The following is a 15,222-nucleotide window of genomic DNA, read 5'->3' as shown; positions in this document are numbered from 1 at the left end:
TTTACTGAAATGTATTCTTCCTTTCATTCAACAATCCTACATAATAGCACTTAATATTGGAAAGAGCTATAGTTTAGGAGACACTCATGCATAATTTCTCATTTAATCATGAGAAATACGTAACGTAGGAATTACTGTCACTGCTTTAGTGATGAAGGAGCCAAATCAAGAGAGATGAGTTGAAAGGTCCAAGGATATATAACTACCACTTGGTGGGACCCAACTATTCCAATCTTGATGTCAAGGACAATGTTCTTCTCAGCACCCCATAAGCTATTTGTGAAATTTGCACGGCTCCACAGTAACCTGCCTAAATTTCTCAGGGGATAATGGTACTCCAAGGAAGTGCAGAGAAGAGAGCCTCACCGTCTAAGGAGGGTTTTTAACTTCTGGCTTCCTACTTAACAAATGGAAAGAACCATAGCTTACAAATACAAAGCCATCCTGGAACATAGTAGGAGGCCCTGAGGAGGCCTCTAAGGTGGATTCTCTGCTTCAATCATGTTTTGAAGCATTGCTCTATGCCCTTTAACCCATCCAACAGGAGAAGCAATGCAAACCCCTCTACCATCTGGGAAATACTCTGAAGTGCACTAGATACATATAAAATGTTACAAACTCGATGATTACTTCCACAGAAGTTCCCCTATCCTTGATCCTCTTTCCTCTGTAACAAATGAGTAAACCTAGTCTACCTAACCTTAGAGGGCAGGAGAATGCAGGGGAGGTGATATAGAATTTGGAATGAGACACACTTGATTTCTCTTCCTATGTAATAACTAATTTGGGGAAAGTCACTTGTCTCAATGTATATAATTTTCCAAGATCTTCTGAGCATTTGTAGAATTACAGAATTATAGAAAAGTGATATTTAAAGCTTTAAAAAAATATGCCTTAAGATATATGACTTAAAATACTAATGAAAACTAAGAGAGAGGTTGTTGTTTTTTTCTTTAAAAGCAATTCCTGCATTATCATTAATTATCACAATTTACCGCTAGCCTGAGAAAAATCTACTCATGCTACAGGATTTTTTTTTAAGATTAAATGTAAACAAGCAAAACCATAATGTACGGATACATATTGGGTACAAAATAAACATATATCCCTTTCAGATTCTGGTCTACTTTATTCTCCTTTGTGAAAATTATCACTTTGATTCATAACCTTATGCATTGATTCTCTTTTATAATATATCTGTGCCCTTCACACTCACCACCCCATCCTTCCCTACAGGGTTTCTTACTAACCCTTCTATGTGTTTATTCCACTGTGTGATGAGAAACCCGTGTTCAAATTAAGACACATTTGTGGCAGAAGCTTTTTGTTTGTTAAACAATGGAAGCACCTAATCACCATGTATATAAATCTGTCTTCGCTAACTTTTTTAACTTTTATCAAATTATAAACAGTAGGTAAAATTATACCAATAAAGCATGATACTTCCTTGAAGGAGCTTAGAATCTGATACAGGAATACAGATTATGTGTGTGTGTGTGTGTGTGTGTGCGCGCGCGCGCGTGCTCATGTCTTCATAAACAATACTTTGTAATTTTTATGAGAACATGTGTACAGAGTTGAATGGAGATATGCAGGTAATTGGTAAATTTTAATAGGTAGGGGCAGGAGGGATGAGAGAAGAGTGTACATGCATGTGGTCGTAGATATCAGAGCCGAGAATTAAAACGTGAGCATGAAGGACGTTCCAATTAGCCAAATGGAACAAGCGATAGAATCATAAAGGACTCAGTTACTGGAAGTCACTTGAGTTCAGAGGAAAAACGGTGCAGTAGGAAGTAGGTTTGAAGGCCCAGGCATGGGACAAGTGTTGGAGAGGGAACTGAAAGTACTTTTGGACTTCATTCTGTAGTTAACATACAGTGCAATTTTGGTTTCAGGAGTAGAATGCAGTGATTCATCACGTACATACCACACCCAGCGCTCATCACAATAAGTGCCCTCCTGAGTACCCATCACACATCTAGCCCATCTCCCACCGACCTCCCTCCATCAACCTATAGTTTGCTCTCTATCATGAAGAATCTCTGGTAGTTTGTTTCCATCTCTGATCTCCACTCCCTGCCCATATGTTCATCTGTTTTGTTTCCTAAATGCCACATATGAATGAAATCATATGGTATTTGTCTTTCTCTGATAGACTTATTTCTCTTAGTTCCATCCATAAATTCTAGCTTCATCCATGTCATTGCAAATGACAAGATTTATTTCTTTTTGATAGCTGAGTAATATTATTGTATATATACACAACATCTACTTTATCCATTCACCAATCGGTGGACATTTGGGCTCTCTCCATACATTGGCTGTTGTTAATTCTGCCGTGAGCATTGGGGTGCATGTACCCCTTTGAATGTGTATTTCTGTATTCTTCGGGTAAATACCTAATAGTGTAATTGTTGGATTGTAGGGGAGTTCTATTTTTAGTTTCTTGAGGAAACTCCATACTGTTCTCCAGAGTGGCTGCACCAGTTTGCATTCCTACCAGCAGGGCAAGAGGGTTCCCCTTTCTCCACGTCCTTACCAACACCTGTTGTTTCTTGTATTGTTAATTTTAGAATTCTTAGAATTGTAGAATTTATAGAAAATTCTACAGAATTCACTTCAAAAACTATTAGAACAAATAAACAAGTAAAGAAAGGTTGCAAGATACAAGATCAATATACAAAAATCAATTTTCTTTTACAGACTAGTCTAGTATTCTATTGCTGTTATAATACGTTTCTACAAATTTTGTGGCTTAGAAAAGTAAAGGTCTTATCTTTTAGGTCTATGGGTCAGAAGTCTGCCTTGTATCTCAATGGGCTAAATTCCTTGTGTCAGCAGAGCTGTGTTCCCTTCTGGAGGCTCCAGAGGAGAATTCATTTCCTTTTCTTTTTCAAACTTTATTCTGCATATGTTCTTTGACTCATGACCCCTTCCTTGCATCATTCCACCCTCTGCTTCCATCACCACATGTCTCGTTCTTCCTCTGAGAGCTTAAGAGAGACTGGGAGTGATTACTTATGACTGGGTTTTCTTTCTGGAGTGATGAAAATGTTCTCAACGTGATTATGGTGATGGTCATGCAATTCTGTGAACACACTAAAATCAGTCAGACTTTAGAGTTGACATGGGTGAATAGTATGGTATGTGAATGGCATCTGTATACAGCTGTTGATAAAGATGTAGAAAAAATAAGAACAACAATATGAAAAAGATGTTCATGTAACAACATATAAATGGATGTCAATTTCTACACTATAGTGTTTTCACAAAACTGGGAATTATATTTACAATGTTATGATTGATTTATAAGTATTTTAAGTTCATATTAAAAATTACAGGAACAAACGTAAGAAGATGGGGGAATATTTGAAAATAATTGAGAAAAATTACGAAGAAGTCATAATCTTGCAAATTTTAGAGTATAACTTTTTTTTTCTTCAGTAAGCCAGGATAATTTTTTACAATAAAACTGAGATACGAGCAGCTTATGTAAATTGCATACAGACAATTTTTTGAAATATAGTGTAAGTCTGTTTACTTTGATTATTTTAAGCATAATTTCACATCTAAATGAACAATTATTTGAGTCATCCTATGTGTTCGTGTGCTTTAAACAAAATGTGCAGAAGATGGCAAAAAGAGCCACATTATCTAAAGCACTTATAAAAAAGGAAAAGTTCAGCCTCATGAGGTGATGAAATGTTTTAATTGCGGTTTTAAAATTTGGCACTTAAACCTGTAAAGGTCTAGGGCAGCACTCTAGCGACCAGCAAGAGCGTGAATGTTGTTCTGGTTTATAAATGAATTATGAGCAACCCGATGAATGAGTATGCCTCCAAATGCCTGTGTAAAAAGTTTGTCGTAGAGATAGTAAGGGAAATTAGGAGGTCAGTAAATGGAGAGCATAGCAAAACAAATATTTCTTTATGCAACAGATAGTCCCCTTGTGGAATTCATGGTCATGGTAAGATGGCTAAATAAATATCAAATCTCGGTAATTTTATGAGTCATAATAAAGGCTTATATTAACTAGTACATTGATAAAATTGTTGGTGAGCAGATTGTAATAAGTAAGCTGTGCTAAGATCTGGACAGAAACCAAGGTATTCAGGAGAAGAGATCTGGTCTTGAAAGATTTCTGAATGTGGAATTTGAGAGTAAGATGGCCATTCAGCTATCTTGACTGACAAGATTATTCATTGTTCGTTTATCTGCATCCCACCCCCAAATGTTCCAGCTTAAAAATGTGGATTTCCTTTGTGCCATTCTTTGGTACATCGCCTGAAAACCACATGGAAAAAGACTTAACCTATGAACGTTGCATGGCAGAACAAAGGGTTCTTTATTGATAGGAAAAGAAAAGTGTGAATAAATGCTATTCTGAGAAAGATATTTAAAGGAGGGAGTGGTAACACCCCTCAAGTACGACAACGCGGTAAAGACCAGTATCCTCTACCTAATGTTTTTGTTGTTGTTGTCGTTGTTGTTTATTTATTTACTTTGAGAGAGAGAGACTGAGCTGGGGAGGGGCATAGCGCAAGGGAGAGAGAGAATCCCAAGCAGGCTCCACGGTCAGGGAGGAGCTGGACGCGGGCCTCCAACTCATGACCTGAATCAAAATCAGCAGTCAGATGCTCAACTGACTGAGCCACTCAGGCGCCCCTTGATGTTTTACTTAAAACTTGACTTGGAAAGTCTGGCTTAGCCAAGTAGAAGACAATAACTTTTTAACTTACTTTATATGAGTGCTCATCAAAATATTTATAAAAATGGTAGGAATAATTATTTTCTTTACAGTAAAGACAGTCTTTAATAATAATACCAGAATCTGACGTGTAAATGTTTGAAGCTGGAGTACTCACACATTTTAGCGCTGATGGCAATGGAATACTAAATTAGTAGGCTGCCAGTGATATCTTTTTCCCTCTGAAACAGAACACTGATTCCCCAAATCATAAGAGCTAACATGCATTTAATACTTACTGTGTGTCAGGCACTGTTATATGTATTAAGCAGAGGTAATACATTTGATTCTACGAGATCGGTAACACTGTGTCCCTTTCACAAATGAGGTAACAGGGACAAAGAAGAAAAGGAACCCAAGGCTTTGCACCTGATAATTCAAAGAGCTTAAATTCAAACCCTAGAAGCCACTGTCTGTATTTTCAGTCACTCTGCTATACTGCCTTTCTGCCCACTGCTCCGTTTTCTCCACATTCTCTCAGAAAATGAGCTACCCTGCATCCAACGCGACCAGAAGATGGGGTGGGGCGGCCTGTTTCGGCTACGAAAGGTTTTCTTTGAAACTTAACTATTGTTTTTTATCTATTTATTGATGTTTCTCTCTATTCCACAGGTTTCAGATGTTTCTGTCTGTTCCCTCCGTCATCTTCTCTGGGCTTTTTTTTTTTTTTTTTTTTTATTAATGAACCTTGATTCACCTGTTTTGCTTTGTTTTGTGTTGTTTTGTTTTGTTTTTGTCACCAGGCTGATTTGATCCTCTATGTTACCCACTGCTTGCAATTTGAATGCTAGCTTTGTTGTCTCAATTGTGTTTAGTTTACCATTGTGTTCCCTTAGTCCACACCTTACTTTGCTTTCTGGCATGCCCCTCACTTGGCTTGGCACACATATGATATCCAGCTTCTGTTTCTAATGCCGCCAAGCAGCCCCCGCCGTCTGGGCATCTGGTATGTCCCCTTCAGCTGGGTGCCCGTCTCTGCTTCTTCCAGGCAGGTCTCAGTGTCTCCTGTGCTGCTCGTTGTGTCGTGCTTGGATCTCACAGTTCATCGATCATCTGTTGAAATGAGAACGAAGTGACCCAGGGTACAAAGACAAGTTGTGAGGAGTCATCTGATGTTTTTCCCTGCTCATCTAGATGTAGAAAGAATGTTACCTTCACATGAAAAATGTCTCCGTTTTAGGGAGCTGTTATTCTCAGCCCAGTCACAGGCTTCCGTAACACCTTGGAGCAAGCAGCATGATCTTGAGACACTTCGTGGCTTCCTCAGCAACAAACTGGACAAGCTGAGAACATTCCTTCACGCGTTCCCATGGGGCCAGGCCTCCAGATCTCCAGGTGATGGGCAGTTGACACTTCCCAGCTGTATTTCCACAGCGGTCATGGCTCCCGTTCAGTCCAGTCCACTACCCCCCTCAGGACTCTTGACTTGAGTATTCTTTCTTGCTGTGCCAGCCAACATACTGGGGAGTTCATCCCCAGGTTAACGTACCCAACCAATGACCACTGAGAGTCGACAGAAAAATAACTCCAGCTCTCTATTGCCGCAAGTGGGATACCACCGAGGCATGCTTGATGCTGTGGCCTGAGGTCCCCAGCAAGGCAGGGCCTCGGTTGCACACACAAGAATGTGCTCATCTATGCCCACTGTCTTTGGTTTCTTTCCCTTCCCCTCTTCCAATTCCCCAGTCTCCCATTTGTACTTTCTGGCATCACTTCTCGTATTAGTTAACTCCTGTTATGTAACAAAAAATCGTCCAAAGTAATGGATTTAAACAATTTATTATAGCTCTGTATTTGCTGGGCTCAGCTGGCTAGTGGCACCAGTTGGGCTCACTAATACAACTGTCTTCAGATGGAATACCCAACTGTCTTCAGTCCCAAGTCTGCCTCAGCTGAGGTGATCAGAACCGCCGGGGCTCATGATCTGTCATAACAGAGTAGTCTAACCTCAGCTTCATTACTTGGCAGCTGGACACCCACAGGATGAAAACAGAAGCTGCCTCTCAGAGGGTGGGCTTAGAAGTTTCAGGATGCCACTGCTACCACTTTCCATTGGTCAAAGCAGGCAACAGAGCCAACCCCAAACCAAACAGAACAAAAACAGGCTCCATCGTTTGGTGATAGGTGTGGCACGTTTGCGGGGGTGTGCCAGGGATTGAGGACAGCCATGTTGCTTTTACTTGATCATTGTCCCATACTTTCCAAGGAAACTACTTGGGTCTAAATCCTTGTCTAGAAGGTCTATTTCTGGGAGCATCCAACTTATTAAGGCAATGCTCCGATTCTGGTGGAACCAAAGCTCGGAATGGTCAACACCTGAAACCTAAATGCTTATTTCATCCATGTATGTTTCCTCCCATGCTTGCCCTATGTAGAGTGCAGTCCTTGACCTACATACCTGAGGTCTATCTGCTGCAGCACACCATCAAAATGTCTCTAGCCCTGTCCTGGACTGCATATGGCCTTCCATGGGTACCTCTCTACAGGAAGCTGGATCCCTGCATTGGTTCTTCTATCTGGGGATTCTAGGCAGTACCAAATGATGCCATCAGTGTTTTCCTGAGCCAGTTGTTGGACAGAATGGTGCCGAATGTACTGTTGATAACACTGCCCTGGTGAGATTACACAGGACTATGGGGAAGCACCCCTGGGGACTATGGAAGGTCATAGTCAATGGTCACTATATCTAAGAAAGATGACCGACCACCTGACACTCAGGACCCTCTGTGGAGACCCCACATCCTTGAGTAAAGAGCCCTCAGAAATCCTGTTTTGTTGTGAAAGGGCAATCCAGAGTGATAACATTGCAGATTACCTATGTGAGCATGGAGGTTTAAGCATTCCAATCATCTGGGAAAAAGGAGCCAGAAAAAGCAGAGAAAAAGCAAGAGCTCAAATTCTACAATAGAGGAGCGTCTGCATCTGGGTAGCTCAGTCAGTTAAGTGCCCGACTCTTGATTTTGGCTCAGGTCATGATCTTATGGTTTGTGAGATAGAGCCTCTCATTAGGCTTTGCAATGATAGTGAGATTCTCCGGGAATTCTTGGGATTCTCTGTCTCCCTCTCTCTACTATCCCGTGCATTCTCTCTCTCTCTCTCTCTCTCTCTCTCTCTCTCTCTCTCTCTCCTCTTTCTCTCTCTTTCAAAATAAAGAGATGAACTTAAAATAAAATCTCTCATAGAGTATTAGACCTCTGTTTTCCTCCTCAGAGTTTGCCCAGGGTGACCAGAGCTCACCTGCCTGCCTGCCCAGGGCTGTAGACTGGACACAAAGCCTGGTGGGAAAAGAGAGGAGCCCAGAACCCAGTGACCAGGGTTGGGAAATGCATACTCAAGCTCTGACTGCTGCTAACCCAGAGGTCAGTCTGGGATGGAAAGGGGAGGCCAATAACCCAGATACTCTGAGGGAACACTGGGGCCTGGCAAGCTTTTGCAGATGAGAATCACCAGCTGTGCTCCCTACGGGTCAAGTTCTCAGAAACTGGATAATAAGGTATGGGAGGTATAAGGAAGGGAAATGGAAGACCAGCCAAAAGATCACTGAAGAGACCTATCAGAGATTATTCAGCTCCTCCTTTCTTCTAGCAAACTGGAACCCTCCCCATACCCCAAATGTGTGTGCACCTTTGCTGTTCTGTGACTGAAAAGAAACTTTCAGGTCAGACCTACCCCTCATTCCTAGAGATTTCGAACAGTCTGATTTCAGCTGGTGTTCAGCAGACCCTCTGACTGGATGCTTTGCCTTAGTAGAGCTCTTATGTCCCTTGGGATTGAGGTTAAGCATGGGGGAAAGGGTCCCTGGGACAGGGCTGATAATGTCCTCTAATCTTGCATCGAGTGCCTTCTTTTCAGCCTTATATGGATTCTCCGGAGTTTTGGCATGGGTGCAAGTGCACCAGCCACATGCCTTGACCTCTGCTCCTATCCAACCACACATGATAGAGCACTGACTGGGGTTAGTGTGGAGAGGGATGTGGAGAGGGATGTGGGGACCATGGCTCAGACACCTCAGCATGGACCACAGAATCTTGAGGGCAAGAGAAAAAAAAAAAGGACTAATGTGCCTTTCCAGCTGGACTGAACTCACTTTAGCCCTGCCTTTAGCCATCACTGGGGCCACCTTCCCACCAGATGGAGCCAGGCATGTGACTGTTGCCTGGGTCTAGCCTGCTCACCACCCCATGTGGGTGATTGAATTTCCAGATGCAAACCCAGTTACAGCCTGCTTGGTTAATCCAGGAAACAGATGTGGGATGAGTCCAATCACCTAGTCTGTTCCTACTGTGGATAAGAGAACATCAATACATGTGTGGCTATGATGATAGGATTATGTTTGAAGACCTTTTGGGGTCAAGGGAGTGACTTTGAGAAGTGCTATTTGGTGAGTTACCAGAGGAGAGAAATGAGTGGGACATACCCCTTTCTAGAACTTCCTATGCCTCTAGGAGCCACCCAAGGTCCACAGTTTTCTCTCTGAGTCCAAAGTGTCTCATATCTCTCTGCAGGCCACTATCAGGCTCGCTCCTCCAAAAGGAAGAAGAAACTGGGGCCTCATGTCCCTCCGATGCAGTACAGACCCACAGTATATCCAGATGTGCTGTGAGCCAGCATCTTTCCATGGAACCCAGAAAGAACAGGGGCCGTGTACGTAGAGATGTTCAACCCTCTGTCTTTTGTTTCAGGCTATCACACGTGTTTGTCCCAATTCTGTCACTGTAATAGAATGTAGCACTGCTCCACTTCAAGATAAAATCTCCTGTTCACCACCTAGTTCACTGATAAGAATTAAAGCCCATATACCAAAAATAGGAGGGACTCTATTTTTTTTTAATACAGGACATGGAAATCTACATCTAACATGTACACACTCTATACCCCTCAATGTGTAGACTACACATGTCAAGATGGAGTAAATGACCACCAGTTTCTCCTTCTGGTGAACCCGTTGTTGGAAGGGGAATTACTCTTATATTGCTGCATGGCTACCAGTTCTTTAGCTTAGAAATTAGACTGTTAAGCTATGACTAGAAGGCAAGGTAGCACTTTATTTTCCTCCTCTCTTCTGCTTCATTCCTACAGGGCTGCTGTTGTATGTAAGCATAGGCCAGTGATTATTATTGCTTTTAAAATCTACTTTCATTTTGGACACCTGGGTGGCTCAGTCAGTTAAGCAACTGACTCGATTTCAGCTCAGGTCATGATCTCACAGGATCAAGCCCCTTATGGGGCTCTGGGCTGACAGTGCAGAGCCTGCTTGGGATTCTCTCTCCCCTTCTGTCTCCCTCTCTCTCTGCCCCTCCCTTGCTCATGCTCTCTGGCTCTCTCTCTCTCAAAATAAATAAATAAACATTTTTACAAGAAGGGTCCAACTTTTTTACAAGAAGGGTCCAACTTCAGCTCAGGTCATGATCTCCCAGTTGGTGGGCTCAAGCCCTGCCTCAGGCTCTGTGCTGACAGCTCAGAGCCTGGAGCCTGCTTCGGATTCTGTGTCTCCCTTTCTCTCTGCCCCTCCCCCGCTCACACTCTGTCTCTCTCTCTCTTTCTCTCAAAAATAAATAAACATTAAAAACATTAAAAAAAAAAAAACTTCTTTCAAACTGGAAGATTCTAGAATATATCCTCATTTTCCACAGTAGTTTTGATTGTGCACTCATCCTACAGGGTGGGGTGGTCTCCACGGGCAGTGGAATTGGGGCACTGGGGGCAGGCGATGGCATGGGATTCCTTAGAGAAAATGTAGTTTTCTTACTGAGCTTTTTTCTTTTTCTAAGTTTTTAAAGTTTTTTTTTATTTTTATTTTTTAGAGACAGAGTGTGAGCAGGGGAGGGACAGACAGCTAGGGAGACACAGAATCCAAAGCAGGCTCCAGGCTCTGAGCTGTCAGCACAGAGGGGCCTCAACCCACAAACCAGGAGATCATGACCAGAGCCGAAGTGGGATGCTTAACCAACTGAGCCACCCAGGCGCTCCTGAGCCTTTTCTGGTATTAGTGAAAATAATGGTATAATGTTTTCCCCAATGAAATTCATGAACCACATGAATTCTGCTGAATTTTGCCCCTGGCCTCTCAGGGTAAGAGACCCCATTTCTCCAAAAGAACTGGGAATCTGAGCAGGATCACGGGGGCGTCCTCTGAGGTGACTGGCCGGGGGAAGTTGATTCTCCTGGAAAGTGTGAGGGAAGACTATAACCTGGGTAACAGTAGGCTCTGATGAGATTCCAGGGAGAAAGTTAAAAAACCAGAGAGAAAAGTTTGCTGCACACGTTGCTCTGGGGTGTAAATGATCATGGGCCCTGGGTTGTGTGAGTGTGAAACCCCCTCCTCTGCTTCTTCTATGCTCTCTGCTCCTCGTTGCTTTCTCTGTCTCTCCCTTTCTCTATTTTACTTTGTGGCTCTTGCCTTGTCCGACACTTTATTTTTAACTTTCCCTTGAGACACGTTTGAAAGTTCCCCCCTTTATGTAAGCATGATACAGAGACTTTTATAATTTCAGTGTAGGAATGTCTTCTATTGATCATTACTGCCTTCCTCTTTCCTCTTGGGTAAATCTGGCCAAAGAGAGAATCCTGGAAGGAAATTTATTTTGCCATTTGTAATGTGGAAAGAACCGAAAAACAAGATGCGGTGTCCAAAGATTCGGAATAAGAGTATACATAACCTGAAGTATACATATCCTGGCTACTTCAGGATAAAATTAGACGTGCTTTTGAAAGATATATGTCAGAACCACTTCAAATTGCAATCGGAGACAATATAAACAACTGCATCTCTATATTCTTCAGAGAATTTGGTTCACTGTTGCTGTCTTTTCACAAACATCAACGTGCCATTTTTCAGTAAGAGGCATTCTCCCATCTTTTCATGCACTTTCAAATCATAATTTTATTTTATTTAAAAAAAAATTTTAACGTTTATTCATTATTGAGAGACAGAGAGACACAGAGCATGAGCAGGAGAGGGGCTGAGAGATGGAGAGACACAGAACCCAAAGCAAGCCTGCTTTGCAGGCTCCGAGCTGTAAGCACAGAGCCTGACTCGGGGCTCGAACTCACAGACCGTGAGATCATGACCTGAGCCGAAGTCGGATGCTCAACTGACTGAGCCACCCAGGCGCCCCTCAAGTCACAATTTTATTAAAAAACAAGTTGGGGTGCCCGGGTGGCTCAGTCGGTTGAGCATCCAACTTCAGCTCAGGTCATGATCTTGCAGTCCGTGAGTTCGAGCCCCGCGACGGGCTCTGTGCTGACAGCTCAGAGCCTGGAGCCTGTTTCAGATTCTGTGTCTCCCTCTCTCTCTGATCCTCCCCCGTTCATGCTCTGTCTCTCTCTGTCTCAAAAATAAATAAACGTTAAAAAAATTTAAAGAAAAACAAGTGTATGTGTTTACCAAGTTGTAATTTTAGTAATGTTTTTTTAAAAGTGGTATGGGTTTGGAGGGGGGATGGGTGAAAGTGGTGATGGGGATTAAGGAGTGCACTTGTGATGAGCACCAGGTGTTGTATGGAACTGTTAAATCACTGCATTATGCACTTGAAGCTAATATTACACTGTCTGTTAACTAACTGGAATTTAAATAAAAACTTAAAAAAATACAGTGGTATGGATTTCTGATAACACTAGGTTTTTAACATAAGGCATCAATGGCATTGCTGAGTTAAAATCAAGATATATCTTGTTATATTGACTAAAAGAGTAACACCAAGCCCATTATTGATCTATGCAAACCCTCAAATGACCAAATCCTGTTTTTATTATTACATGTTTTAAAATCCAACTGCCTTTTACCTATAAATGTCATACGTGGATCTGTTGGAAAAATTTAAATTATCAAACGTTTTCTTATGGCTCAAAGAAGAATATTTAGCTGAGAACTGCATGTTATAAATGTCTAGTCTTTAGATAAGCACTCACTGAAATGCTTTGGTCTAAAAATATAATAGATATTGATGCTAAAGAGCATTCAACATTACCACTGCCTCACACAAAATAATATCACTAAAGAATTCTCCAAACAGATAATTTTAATTTGGTCTCATCTTTAAGAAAATGTAATGAGAAAAATTACAGACATATGTTCTTAGGAAAAAAACATCTTCAAAATTTCCTTGACTCTGAGACTACTACTTCTAGGAAGATGGAGTAGACATATTTTTTTCTTATTCCTTTCTGCTAGGTATCCATAAACACTGCAGACTCCACATAAAATAAAACTTAATAATACAGTAAAACCTTGCATTGTGAGTAACTTGTTCTGTAAGTGTTCCACAAGACAAGCAAACTCTTCTCATAAATTTTAACTTGATAAATGGGCATTATCTTGCAATACGAGTAGTACATGATGCTGAATGTCACATAATCACAACTGAGCCAATGGTTCTTGAAATTCGCTTCAATATACGAGGGATTTGGATTACAATCATGTTTCCAAAATGTATTATGCTCACAAACCAAGGTTATACTATATTCTGAAGGGTAGAGAATGACCAGAAAACCTCAGAATCCAAGAAATGAAATGAAGGGAAGTCCTTACTTGTTCTGTTCGCCTATAGGTGGTGGATAAGGTAGCAAATTGTACAGACTAAAAAACGTCCCCCAAACCTGCTCTTTTAGCCAAAGAACAGGGAAAGGCAAAACCTTCAGACAATAACAGCTCTACTCTAACCAAACACTCAGACAAAACTGAGCCCCCCCCCCACACCTTACCCAGCCACCAAAGATTCTGTGGGGAGTATAGAGTGCCAGGCGGTAACCCCTCCATGCTGGTGCCAGAGGGGACCTAGTTAAGTGAAGAGTGGAATTCTAGTAAGGCAAGAAAAAGGCCATATGGTTTGGAAAGGAAGAAATAAAACTGACCCTCTTTGCCAATGACATGATTGTCTACATAGAAATTGCCAAGGGAGGGGCGCCTGGGTGGCTCAGTCGGTTAAGCATCCAACTTCAGCCAGGTCACGATGTCGCGGTCCGGGAGTTCGAGCCCCGCATCAGGCTCTGGGCTGATGGCTCAGAGCCTGGAGCCTGTTTCCCATTCTGTGTCTCCCTCTCTCTCTGCCCCTCCCCCGTTCATGCTCTCTCTCTGTCCCAAAAATAAATAAATGTTAAAAAAAAAAAAAAAGAAAATACCAAGGGATCTATAAAATTACTCCCAGAACTAATAATTGAGTTCAGTAAGGTCACAGGATACAAGATCAAAAGCATTTCTATCCAGTAGCAGAGAACATATGAGTTCTGAGATTAAAAACATAAAACTGTTTACAATGATGTCAAACATGTAATAGGTGTAAATCTAAAAAATCCTTGTACCTGCGTTGTATGTGGGAAACTACACAATACTGCAAAATTATTTTTTTTACAAATCTAAGTAAATGAACAGACATTCCATAATCATATATTGAAAGACTTATATAGTAAAGATGTCAATTCACCAAAAATTGGTGTATAGATTTAACACACTTTCTATCTAAATATCAGAGGCAATTTTTGTTCACAGGAGGCAAAGGTATTATGAAATTTATATGGAAAAACAAAGGAACTGAAGTAGCTAGAACAATTTTGAGAAAAGTAAAGAGGGCGGAATCAGTCTACTCAAGTTGAATATGTGTTATATAGCTACAGTAATCAAGGTGGTGTGGTACTGGTGGAGGGAAAGATACTTAGATCAATGACATAGAGTCGAGACCCAGGAATAGACTCAAGAGAATAAGCTGAATCTAGTTTGACAAAGGTTCGTAAGCAATTCATGGACACACAAATAGTTTTATTAACAAGTGTGGTGCTGGGGTATCTGGACATTCATAGGCAAAAAAAAAAAAAAAAAAGAAGAACCTCAATCTAAATCAATACAAAATTATACAAAAACTATTACTGTACAAACTTATAAAAAATTAACTCAAAATGGATCACAGATTTAAGTACAAAATGGAAAACTATCACACTTTTAGGGGAAAAATTATAGGACAAAGTGTTAAGAACAAAAAGGTCTAGGGGCACTTTGGTGGCTCAGTTGGTTAAGCATCTGACTTTGGCTCAGGTCATGATCTCATGATTCATGAGTTCGAGCCCCATGTTGGACTCTGTGCTGACAGCTCAGTGCCTGGAGCCTGCTTCGGATTCTGTGTCTCCCTCTCTCTCTGCTCCTCCTCTGCTCATGCTCTGTGTGTGTGTGTGTGTGTGTGTGTGTGTGTGTGTGTGTCTCAGAGATAAATAAACATGAAAAAAAATTAAAAACAAAACAAGGTCTATACTAGACAACAATTCTTACATTTAACACCAAGCATGATCCATAAAAGAAAAATTGAAGAGTTGGATTTCATTAAAATTAAAAACTTTTGCTCTGTCAGAGACTTTGTTTAGAGTATGAAAAGACAAATTAACAAAATGGGTAAGATATTTGCAAATTATATGTCTAAGAGAGGGCTAGTATTTAGAACATAAAAAGAACTCTCTAAACTCAACAGTAAAAACAAACAAACAAA

This window comes from Lynx canadensis, chromosome A2, assembly GCF_007474595.2.
Source record: "Lynx canadensis isolate LIC74 chromosome A2, mLynCan4.pri.v2, whole genome shotgun sequence".
Lineage (NCBI taxonomy): Eukaryota > Metazoa > Chordata > Mammalia > Carnivora > Felidae > Lynx > Lynx canadensis.
This window is presented reverse-complemented; position numbering follows the sequence as displayed.